This window comes from Schistocerca americana, chromosome 3, assembly GCF_021461395.2.
Source record: "Schistocerca americana isolate TAMUIC-IGC-003095 chromosome 3, iqSchAmer2.1, whole genome shotgun sequence".
In the NCBI taxonomy this organism is placed as follows: domain Eukaryota; kingdom Metazoa; phylum Arthropoda; class Insecta; order Orthoptera; family Acrididae; genus Schistocerca; species Schistocerca americana.
The window spans coordinates 597,523,390-597,535,628 of record NC_060121.1 but is presented as its reverse complement, the minus strand read 5'-3'; positions in this window follow the sequence as shown (position 1 = coordinate 597,535,628).

Below are 12,239 nucleotides of genomic sequence, written 5' to 3'. Positions count from 1 at the left end.
AAGAAAATGCTGAATGCGCCGTGCTGTGCTGCTGCGAGTACCACCCACGTTGTGGTAAACCTCTGTATTGCTCTTAAAAAAATAAATGCGCGGTGCTGCGCTACTGCAAATAAAGTTCCGCTCACCCTGTGGTAAATCTCTTCTCACACGCACGCCTCCTTGAAGTTACTGAAATGCAGTTCACAGCCAGAGAAAGCAATAGAAAAAACAGCTGCACACTTCGTAACGACAAGTCGCACTAAAATTGTTTTGTCCAAGGAAGGTTAATAACAGTTAAATGAAAGAATTTATGAGCGTAAAAGTTCATTCTATTACGGTGAGCTTGCGTACACCAGCTACTACCAGGCCTTACTCTAACCTGTACAAAGTCTGAAAAGTGTACACGCACAGATAATTCATAACCGTAGCCGCTTTATGGCAACTATTAGTTATCCTTCACAGAAACTACACAAACGGAATGTTTCTTTTAGAGTAGCTCGCTCAAAGGTTGGCTGCCTTTCAGCCAGGCGACTAGCGCGAGTTTTGGTGTTCTCGTAAAGACAAGTCATTTTAGATTATAACAACATTTAGTTTAGTACTGATTACGTAGTAAATAGGTGTATTAGTGTGCATTTTAAGCGTACCATTAAAAGTTTCATTTTTCTTTACGTAATATAGCACAAAACGCGAAAAGATCGTACTGTCTTGTCACAGTCGTCTTTGTGTTTACGTTTTGCCGCAGCAAATCCATAGAATTTCGTTTAATTGTTTTTTGCTCTCTCCAGCAATTTAACAGTAGCGTACCTCTTCATTATTTAACTCACATTTCCGGAACGTAGTGTAAAGTTTAAGTTGTTGTTTCAGAAACTTTGCACTGTTCTTTTTGTTTACATACTGTTGCGTATAGGTCAAATTTGTGGACTCGTATTTTTGTGTTTATCTGCAACCAAACTGACTTAATCTTAACAAACTATTACGTTTATCATGTGTGAAAAGTGCTTGACTCGCCGTAGAATTGTTAGGTCGAGGCTTTGGTGTAACGGGTGCTGTAGTTTCTTCCATGTGGGTGACTGTAGTGGCGTGGAAATGGAGGAAGTAAATGAGCCTCATCAGTGGTTTTGTAGGATATGTAGTAGAGATAGGAAGATACAAGAACAGGAGGGGAATATTGCCGCCCTTCAGGCTGAGTTAGACAGGGCCTGATTTTGTATGGTGCAGGATACGAATTGTAAGTTTACTACATCGTCACGGTATACGGTGATATATTGCTGGGTTGGAGTTCGGTTCACACTCTAATATTCAAGCTCCTGTCTTGAGTGGGAGAGCAGTGTATTGAGTAAGAATTTTTCTGTATTTGACGATATGTAGGGCACTTTGCAAGGTTTAGTTGTCGGTGCAATATGGCGATCAGTGTAAAATAGTTTTTCGTCACTGAATGTCTCATCTGCAGAAAGAAGAAAAAAGGTGGACGGTGCTTCCGCGTCGATGGCATCAGTAATTCGGCGAGTAAATTAGATAAGAGCCAATCATAATCCCCCATTCATTCACAACACATCCTTTGTGCTGGAATATAGGAGTTTCCAAATAGCAATGAGAACATTTGTGTATGTTGAAAGCACAAAGGGTAACACTTGATGGACAGGGTGCCACGTAAGGACTGCGGAGAAGAACGAATTCGCATTTTCCTTGTCACTCTATCGATAGTGATAATGATTACTGAACACCAACCCGTGTCTGTGATGTCTTTCCAAGCATTACGTCCGCGGGTGCAGTATTCATCATCACACATAGTGCCGGACGCCTGTCCTTCATAAAACTCGTTTGAGAGAATCTTGGGAGAATGCAGCACCTTCCAGAAGCGCTGATTGTAAGACTTAGTCATATAATTTCCTAGGACTGAGGAGAATCGAGACAAATAGCCGGCGTGAATGTAGACATACCCTAATTTTTTCGGGCACTGTACAGGTATAAAAGATAACTGCAGTGTTTGTGTAAAATGTGTATATGTTGCAGTGTAAAGTTCCTGTGGCTTATGTTGTGGCATGAACAGAGAGGATGAGCGTGTGTCCTGTCATGAGGGACATATAGATTCAGCACATCGATAACTGCGAGGGTGTGAGAGAGATTTTTTATGTGGAAAATTATGTTCGCTGTAGATACTGAGATTCAGTCTAGAACTACAGTCGTCAAGAGGAGACATTACCTGTACATCGATCACTGTCAGACTGTATCAGCAATCGTAATATTTAATTGCAGTGACACTGGTAAATATGTTCCTGTCTTCCAATATTCTAACGTTGATCAGTTGTAGAATTTTGGAACGCGTACTATGTTCGAGTATAATGACTTTTCTGGAGACTAGAAATCTACTCTGTAGGAATCAGCATGGGTTTCTAAAAAGACGATCGTGTGAAACTCAGGTCACGTTATTCGTCCACGAGACTCAGGGGGCCATAGACACGGGTTCCCAGGTAGATGCCGTGTTTCTCGACATCCGCAAGGCGTTCGATACAGTTCCCCACAGTCGTTTAATGAACAAAGTAAGAGAATATGGACTATCAGACCAATTGTGTGATTGGATTGAAGAGTTCCTAGAGAACAGAACGCAACATGTCATTCTCAAAGGAGAGAAGTCTTCCGAAGTAAGAGAGATTTCAGGTGTGCCGCAGGGGAGTGTCGTAGGACAGTTGCTATTTACAATATACATAAATGACCTTGTGGATAACATCGGAAGTTCACTGAGGCTTTTTGCGGATGATGCTGTGGTATATGGAGAGGTTGTAACAATGGAAAATTGTACTGAAATGCAGGAGGGTCTGCAACGAATTGATGCATGGTGCAGGGAATGGCAATTGAATCTCAATGTAGACAAGTGTAATGTGCTGCGAATACATAGAAAGAAAGATCCTTTATCATTTAGCTACAATATAGCAGGTCAGCAACGGGAAGCAGTTAATTCCATAAATTATCTGGGGGTACGCATTAGGAGTGATTTAAAATGGAATGATCACATAAAGTTGATCGTCGGTAAAGCAGATGTCAGACTGAAATGGCTCTGAGCACTATGGGACTCAACTGCTGCGGTCATCAGTCCCCTAGAACTTAGAACTACTTAAACCTAACTAACCTAAGGACATCACACACATCCATGCTCGAGGCAGGATTCGAACCTGCGACCGTAGCAGTCGCACGGTTCCGGACTGCGCGCCTAGAACCGCGAGACCACCGCGGCCGGCTGTCAGACTGAGATTCATTGGAAGTATCCTAAGGAAACGCAATCCGAAAACAAAGGAATTAGGTTACAGTACATCTGTTCGCCCACTGCTTGAATATTGCTCACCAGTGTGTGATCCGCACCAGATAGGGTTGATAGAAAAGATAGAGAAGCTCCAATGGAGAGCAGCGTGCTTCGTTACAGGATCATTTAGTAACAGCAAAAGCATTACGGAGATGATAGATAAACTCCAGTGGAAGACTTTGCAGGAGAGACGCTCAGTAGCTTGGTACGGGCTTTTGTTGAAGTTTCGAGAACATACCTTCACCGAGGAGTCAAGCAGTATATTGCTCCCTGCTACGTATAACTCGCGAAGAGACCATGAGGATAAAATCAGAGAGATTAGAGCCCACACAGAGGCATACCGACAATCTTTCTTTCCACGAACAATACGAGACTGGAATAGAAAGGAGAACCGATAGAGTAACTCAAAGTACCCTCCGCCACACACCGTCAGGTGGCTGGCGGAGTATGGATGTAGATGTAGAGTTTTGTATGTAGTTGATGATCTGTAGACAACTTTTGTGGGTTTAACTGTCAGTGCATTTTAGCGATCTGTGCAAAATAATTTTACCGCTGAAAGTCTCATATGCAGAAAACAATGGCGAACGGTGCTCCTACTGGACCCGCAGTGCAGCTATGCATCATCACGCCAGCAACAGTAAACACATGCGCACGGTACAGAGGATGACTTGGTGCTTATTTAGATAGGCATGTGATGTCAGTATAACACTCGAAAAACTTTCACATGCCGTCGGCAGCGTATTGAGAATGATGGCTCGTGCTGGCTTGCACCTGGCAGTGGCTCGTGACGGCACTGACATGCTCTGCAAATAGCTCTTCACTCCCTTCTGGTCGTGTCGGCAACCGTGCCTAGGTGAACACATATTACATGAGGAATTTTTCAGGTACAAAGTATGAAAGGGACGTCGCTGCCGCATGCTTGCGGGACCCAATCAGGCACCTGTGCATCACTTCACAGAGAGTGCCAGTGCATCCCGGCTTCTGGGAGCATGTGCTGTAGCCTCCTGTGTGACCCAGTGGACGGGGGGCAGCGGGCAGTGCCTGAGTGCATTGCTTGCGTGTCTGTCGCATTATTTTGCGAGCAGGTCTGTAGGCTGTGCTATATGTTATTTGGATAGTTTATGAGTTGATTTCGTGTCTGCACATTAGTGTACTGCATTATTTAGGAGGAGTTTGCATGTCTGTACTGAAATTATTTTGGTAATTTAGGAGTTGTTTGCATATCTGCAAAGCGTTATTTAGGAGTAGTTTGCAGGTCTCGGGGCTATGTAGTGTGCCCCCAAGCATGTGAGAACGTGTGTTCTGTATCACTGTGATATATATACTGTCTTTCAAAATCCATCCCTAAATAAATTGTTTCAAAATAAATAAAGTACACTCCAGCAGCCCAGCACAGGCTGAGTCATTTTCCTGTCAATCCCTAGGAAGAGGTGGTGGTCGGGTTACTTAAGTTAGTGGAGGTAGCCCAAGTGACCTTTTTCCCTGCCATTTTCTTAAGTTAGTCAAGGTGTGTTGCATTTTCCTGATGGAATTTGAACTTCCCACTATTTTCTGGGAGAGGGGAGAGGGTTATTTTAGTGGAGGTAGCCCAAATGACCTATCATACCGCCAAAATTCAAACTTCCCACCAAAATCTGCCATCTTGGATTACGTCATAGCCGCCATATTTGATGGCGTCATGCGCTGTTTCCAAGTCTACAGACCGCCATCTTGGGTGATGTCATCGCTGCCATCTTGGATACATCTGGCAACAATGGAGAGTGGTGCAGAATGTAGCCCCCCTACTTTCATATAGTATTCTGTCCGTAAGTTTATAATCGTAAGTGTCATATGCAGTATACAGAGTGCGGTAGCATTCTCGCTTCCCGCGCCCGGGTTCCCGGGTTCGATTCCCGGGGGGTCAGGGATTTTCTCTGCCTCGTGATGACTGCGTGTTGTGTGATGTTTAAGTAGTTCTAAGTTCTAGGGGACTGATGACCATAGATGTTAAGTCCCATAGTGCTCAGAGCCATTTGAACCATTTCAATCAGCAGTATACAGAAATACGCATCAGTGAACATTTGCTGATAAATTTCAATAATTTCCTCTCGCCCAGCCTCGTTGTCAATCTTGTTGTGTCTAAGAAGCCTGCATATTCGGTTCACTAGACAAACAATCAAACAAGATGTATTAATGTGTTTTATTGCAATTAATAAAATATAATACTTAACTTCGGCAGTTACACAGATGGCCGCAAGCAAAGGGCGACATACGAAGTAATGTATTTGCAGTGACTGCTGCTCTCTGACAAAAATCTTTCCTGAGCTGCTGTCGAAGTGCCTAACGTTGACGTTGCTATCCAAGTGACCAATCTTGAAGCTGCTATTGAACTGGGCCATCACCAGTCAGTCGTGGCACTTATGTCCTCTTCACATAGGGGCCGCTGCTGTCGCGTTGTCGTCCTGGAGGGAGGTCCGTTCTCCATGCGACTCGCTGATCTCTTCTCAGAGCCGTCTCTTCTCTTTCGTTCCTGACTGGCATGTCAACGGTGAATTTACGCCGTAACAAATTAGACTTTAATAATTATCAGAACGAACGGAGGAGGTCGCCAACTTCATCATGAGGGGTTTCTGCTGTCATGTAAGGATCTTCATTGCGATGTCAAGATGTCAGAAACGCATATCTATGGGAATTATAGTGTGTACACGTAATTGCAGATATAACTGTGGTGGAATACATGCAGAATTCCCGAAGAATATACGAAGATCTCTGTTAATTATTTTCCTTTTACATACGAAACCCAAACTGACCTTGGAGCATGCTCAGTTTTGGTTGGTACACTTCATAGTTGGTTTGAGTTTCGTATGTGCTGAATAAAAAATTGAATCAATAATAAATGAAAATAATTTCCCGCAACTTAACGGAATTTTGCATAGTTAATGGAGTGGTATGACACGATACTGGTGGTCATTGGCTGTCGATGCTTGGGCGTATTTCATTGATTCGATACACACGTTGGTCAAAACAGCCTGAAAAGCTTGTAAGGGTGTTGCAGGGTAGGTGGTGCTGAGAAGTAATTGTTAAGAAAAAAAATTGATACGTTGCGCTTTTTCCGAGTTAATTACAATTGAAATTACACAATCAGGCCGTTGTGCGAAAATTCAAGCGGCCAGCCGGATACAGTTAGTGACAGTTGTTCTCATAGCATAGATGACAGCGCACGAGACTGCTCAGTCTTTGGTTCAGGTTCGATCCTTACTACCATCCCACATCCAAATTTTGTATCACTCTCTTGTTCGGTGTTAGGAACCCAAAAGAAGAAAAAGTTTGGCGACACCGTCTCTGGTGAGCCACTTGAATTTACGCGTTTCTGGCGAGGCACTTGAACGTACGCGTGCAGCGGTCTGATTGGCTAATTTCAAAGCTAATTAATCCGGAAAAGGGGCAACGTATCGAATTTTTTCCTTAACAGTTATTCCTCAGTGATTGGGTTGATCTAATCAGTATCAACAGCAAACCGGTACCGACAAAGATATTCAGGTATACATGCCGACGTCTCAAGTTGAAGATGAAGAGATAGAGAAAGTGTACGAGGATGTTGAACGGGTAATGCAATATGTAAAGGGAGATGGAAATCTAATAGTCATGGGGGACTGCAATACGGCTGTAAGGGAAAGAGTAGAAGAAAGGGTACAGGAGAATATGGGCTTAGTACTACGAATGACAGAGGATAAAGACTAATTGAGTTCTCTAATAAACTTCAACTGGCAGCAGCGAATACTCTGTTCAAGAATCACAAGTAGAGCAGGCATACCTGGAAAAGGTCGGGAGCTACAGGAAGATTTCAGATGGATTACATCATGGCCAAACAGAGATTCAGAAATCAGATACTGGATTGTAAGGCGCACCCATGAGCAAATACAGACTACGATCACAATGTAGTACTGATGAAGAGGAAGCTGAATTTTAAGAACTTAGTCAGAAAGAATCAGTACGTAAAGAAGTGGGATACGTAAGTACTAAGGAATGAAGAGATACGCTTGAAGTTCTCTGAGGCTATAGATACTGCAGTAAGGAATAGCTCAGTAGACGGTACAGTTGAAGAGGAATGGACATTCTAAAACGCGCAATCAGAATAGTTGTAAGAAAAAACATACGTACAAAGAAGCTAACTGCGAAGAAAACACGGTTAACAGAAGGAATACTGCAGTTGATGGATGAAACAAGGTAGTATACAAATGTTCAGGGAAATTCAGGAATACAGGGACACAAGTCACTAAGGAACGAAGCAAACAGGAAGTGCATGGAAGCTAAGAGGAAATGACTGCATGAAAAATGTGAAGAAGTCGAACAAGAAATGATCGTAGCAAGGACTGACTCAGCATATAAGAAAGTCAAAAGGAAAGGATACATTGAAGGCCTCAAATGGGGTGACTAAGATTTCTCTGATTTAATAGAAGAAGAAACAGGAGTCGATTTCAAAGAGACAGGGGAACCAGTATTAGAATCAGAATTTAAAAGAGCTTAGGAAGACTAAAGATCAAATAAAGCAGAAAGGATAGATAACATTCCATCAGAATTTCTAAAAACATTGAGGTAAGTGGCAACAAAACGACCGTTCACGGTGATCTGTAGAATGTACGAGTCAGGCGAGATACCACATGAGTTTTGGAAAAATGTTATCCACATTATTCCAAAGACTGCAAGAAGTGACAAGTGCGAGAATTAGACCAAAATCAGTTTAACAGCTCATGCGTACAAGTTGCTTCCAAGTATATATAAGAATGGAAAAGAAAATTAACGATGTGTTAAATGAAGATCAGTTTGCCTTTAGCAAAGGTGAAGACGACAGAGAGGCAATGCTGACGTTGCGGTTGCTAATGAAAGCAAGACAAATCAAGGCATGTTCATACGATCTCTCGATCTGGAAAAGACGTTCTACAGCGTAAAATGGTGCAAGATGTTCGAAATTCTGAGTAAAATACGAGTAAGCTATAGGAAGAGACGGATAATATATTACATGTACAAGAGCCAAGAGGGAATAATAGTAATGGAAGACCAAGAACGAAGTGCTCGGATTGGAAGAAGGGTGTAAGATAGGGATGTAGTCTTTCGCCCCTACTGTTCAGTTTATACATCGAAGAATCAATGATGGAAATAAACGAAAGGTTCAGAAGTGGAATTAAAATCCAAAGTAAAAGAATGTCAATGATACAATTCGTTGATGACATTGCTGTCCTCAGTGAAAGTGACGAAGAACCACATAATCTGCCGAATGGAATGAACAGTCTAATGAGTACAGAACATGGATTGAGAGTATATCGAAGAAAGATGAAAGTAATGAGAAGTATCAGAAATGAGAACAACGAGAAACTTAACATCAGGATTGATAGTAACGAAGTAGGTGAAGTTAAGGAATTATACTACCTAAGAAGCAAAATAACCAATGATGGATGGCGCAAGCAAGACATAAAAAGCAGACCATCACTCGCAAAAAAGGACATTCCTGGGCAACTGAAATCTATTAGTATCAAACAGCACTGTGTCGGAAATGCCGCCTACAAGCGTCCAAGTATCTAACCCTGATAAAACGTTATTTGTAAATACACCCATTGTTTTCCTAGCCGCACGCTTTCGCAAACCGTTTCTAATGGATGAGATCAGAAGATCAATCAAGAATGCTAGATGAATAATCAACGTCTTTGAAGTGCATCCCTAGGAAATCTATAATCTCAATGCGTTTGTTTGAATTTTTTTCTGCCAGTCGCGTATTTCTTTTATTCATAATTTACAATGACTGACACCGCAATCCCTGAACCTCATGTCACCTGAACATCCAGCCTACAGGTCAGTGTTACAAAGGGCAACTAAAATACCTTTGAACCAAGAAAATTTGCAACAAGAAATTAATGTAGTGAAAGACATTGCAGTTGCTAATGATTGTATTGCTTCAACAGTTGACACAGTCCTAGACAAAATGAAGGAAAATCCAACACAAAGTGTACGACAGAAGAAAGAGGCAAAAAGAAACGTGTATGTAGTATCCAATACAGTGGCAATAAATCACAGAAGATTGCAAATATATTCACACTTCACAAAATAAAAGTTTAGTTTTCTATATCAAATAAACTATAACAAAAAATACATAATTCAAAGCGGTATCGTGACCCACATTCAGACTCTGGTATATACAATGTAATGCTAGAAATGCTCCATGTTGTACCTAGGACAAACAGATTGAAATTTTAACACCAGGTACACACAACACATTAACACCTACACACACAACAGATGCATAGCATCAGCAATAGGTATACACATACATAATAAAGGACACCCATTTGGAAAAATTGAGCAAAATGTCAAAGTACTTCACTGACTAGATAAAGGGCGTAAAATCGATTTGTTAGAAGAACTGGAGATATACTCACAGTACAGAACATATGAAGATAAAATGTTAAACTTAAGACATGTAAGTGAATCAGTGATTTTCTTTAGATACTTCGAGAATATGGTTACATAAAAATAGTAACACATAGAAAGAGACATCATTGTAAAATAGATGCAACCATATTATAATCCATATGGTTACGATAAATACGTTCTGTAGAAAAACATATCATAATCTGTGGAAGACCTGTAACATTATCTGTGTTAACCACATCTAGAAACGTCTTTGTAAATGTTTGTTTATGTAAGTTATTATGAATGTATACTGTGAACGAAAAGTTGTGTGATGTTTAACATGGGTAAGACTCTGCACAAATGGACCATAAGGAAAGTCTAAGTACAAGTTCTTCCAAATGTATATGAAAATTGGTAACCAACTAAGAATTGTGCGTTTTTCATATATTGCAGTAAAGTCAATGAAACAAAGCGGAACATCGACATCGAAAACATTACGTAAAAATGGCATAATACAAAGAGATAACGCACTTGTAAATGGGAATCATTTCCAGAAACGCTTCGTGTAAAATATGAATAAAGGAAATTCGAGACTGATGGCAAAAAGGTATTCATAAACAAACTTTTTGTTTTCACTGGTGCATGCTTTTAAAAAACTATTTATAATTGACAAAACCTGTAATCTTACACATAATAAGATATTTTAGTTAAGACATCTGACAGTACACCTTGTGTTGCATGTAAAATATTTAATTGCAAGAGCGGTATTTTGGTGCATAGCCCATCGTGACTGTCACTTATTAAACACATCGATATCGAACAATATGCGTGTCAGTTATAAAATCTCTGTCATATCAAACTGAATTGGATCTAAAAACATAAAAGCACATTGATATTTGAAAAGTGATTGTAACCACGTGTATGTGTTCGCGATAGGGTCCAAACACTTCTCATATCATAGTACACAAGTCGTCGTGAGCACGTGCTACTAATGTCGTATCTCAAACTACCACACTTGCCGTTCACATGAGACACCCAATCATGTTTTAAAAATAGGTTGGGTTCTATGTTTCTATATTCACTTCAGTACGACATCACAGGCTTTTACAACTGACAGGCACGTCGTCTGATATGGACGTGTATAATATGAACCACTGACGATAGGCCCTATGCCCAAATACTGGTGTGTCAATTAAATACACTGATGGAAAAGAATCTTAACACCAAGAACAAGTTGTGCTACGTAAACTAAAATTAGTAGGAGCGTTTGCACATCTGAAAGACGATGTCTATTCAAATTTTGCACCGGTCGCATGGGGGTGGCGTTATTAGCACCACTATAAGGACGCAGATTTAAATACACGCTGTAAGGCTTGTGAGTACTAGTTACTTTCTAGATTGGACGAGGTGAATTAATGGTAATCGAGAATACTTTTAAGGTGACAAAGACAGCACCTCACTGACTTTGAACGATGTCGTGTAATAGCGCTACGAGAAGCTGGCTGTCGCTTCTGTTATGTTACGGAAAGACTCGGCAGGAATGAAGCCACTGTACATGATTGCTGGCAGCGGTGGTCACGAAAACGTACGGTCACAAGCAGACCGGGCTCCAGACAGCCACGTGGCACTATCACGAGGTAAGAGCAACGTGTTCAGCGTACGGCGTTTGCGCATCGTACTGCATCTGCAGCAGCAACCTGAGCAGCAGTGCCACTACAGTGACACAAAGAACTGCTATAAAGCGGTTGCTTTAAGGACTGACGCCCTGTAGCGTGTATTCCTCTGACTCCAAACCACCGCCATTTGAGATTTCAGAGGTATCAAGCGATACCTTATTGGAGCGCAGGGAGGAGATCTGTTGTGTTTTCTGATGAAAGCTGTCTCTGATTCGGCGCCAGTGATGGCTATGTGTTGGTTAGCAGGGGTCCAGCTGAAGGCCTGAAAGCAGCCTGTCTGCGTGCTGGACACACTGGACCTACACTAGACCTATGGTCTGCGGAATAGGAACACTGCCGTGGTTGTCCTATGGACCCTGAATGCAAATTTGTACGTCAGTCTGGTCATTCGACCTATTGTGGTGCCATTCATAAACAGCATTCCAAGGGGTCTTTTCCAACAGGATAAGGTCACCCCCAGATTCCCACATACCGCTGTTGTAACCTGTGATATTCGCTATTTTTGGCGTCATTAAAACAGCAAATAGTTAACACTTTCAGCCAGAAGGCGAATACTTGTTTACAAAGAATGACTAACGTATAATAAGGCGTCGCATAGCGACGGTGGAATTTCCTAAATGTAATTCGTCGTCTTTGCGTGGCAGTATAAACAGAAGAATACGGATCGATATGCGATTCTTCATTATTTTGTTCGCTGGAGAACAAATGAAGCCTTGAGCGCTAAACACTTGTACTGTTTTTCTTAAGTAAGACGGACGCAGATTTGTGGTGGTCTGATCTAATTTTTACTAAATGTATAAAAACGTGTTCCGTCTAAGTTTGAGTGAAGTGTAAAAAGAAGAACTGTTATAACTTGTCTTGACGACGCGCGGGCGACTCAGGAGGACAATGGCTATATAAAA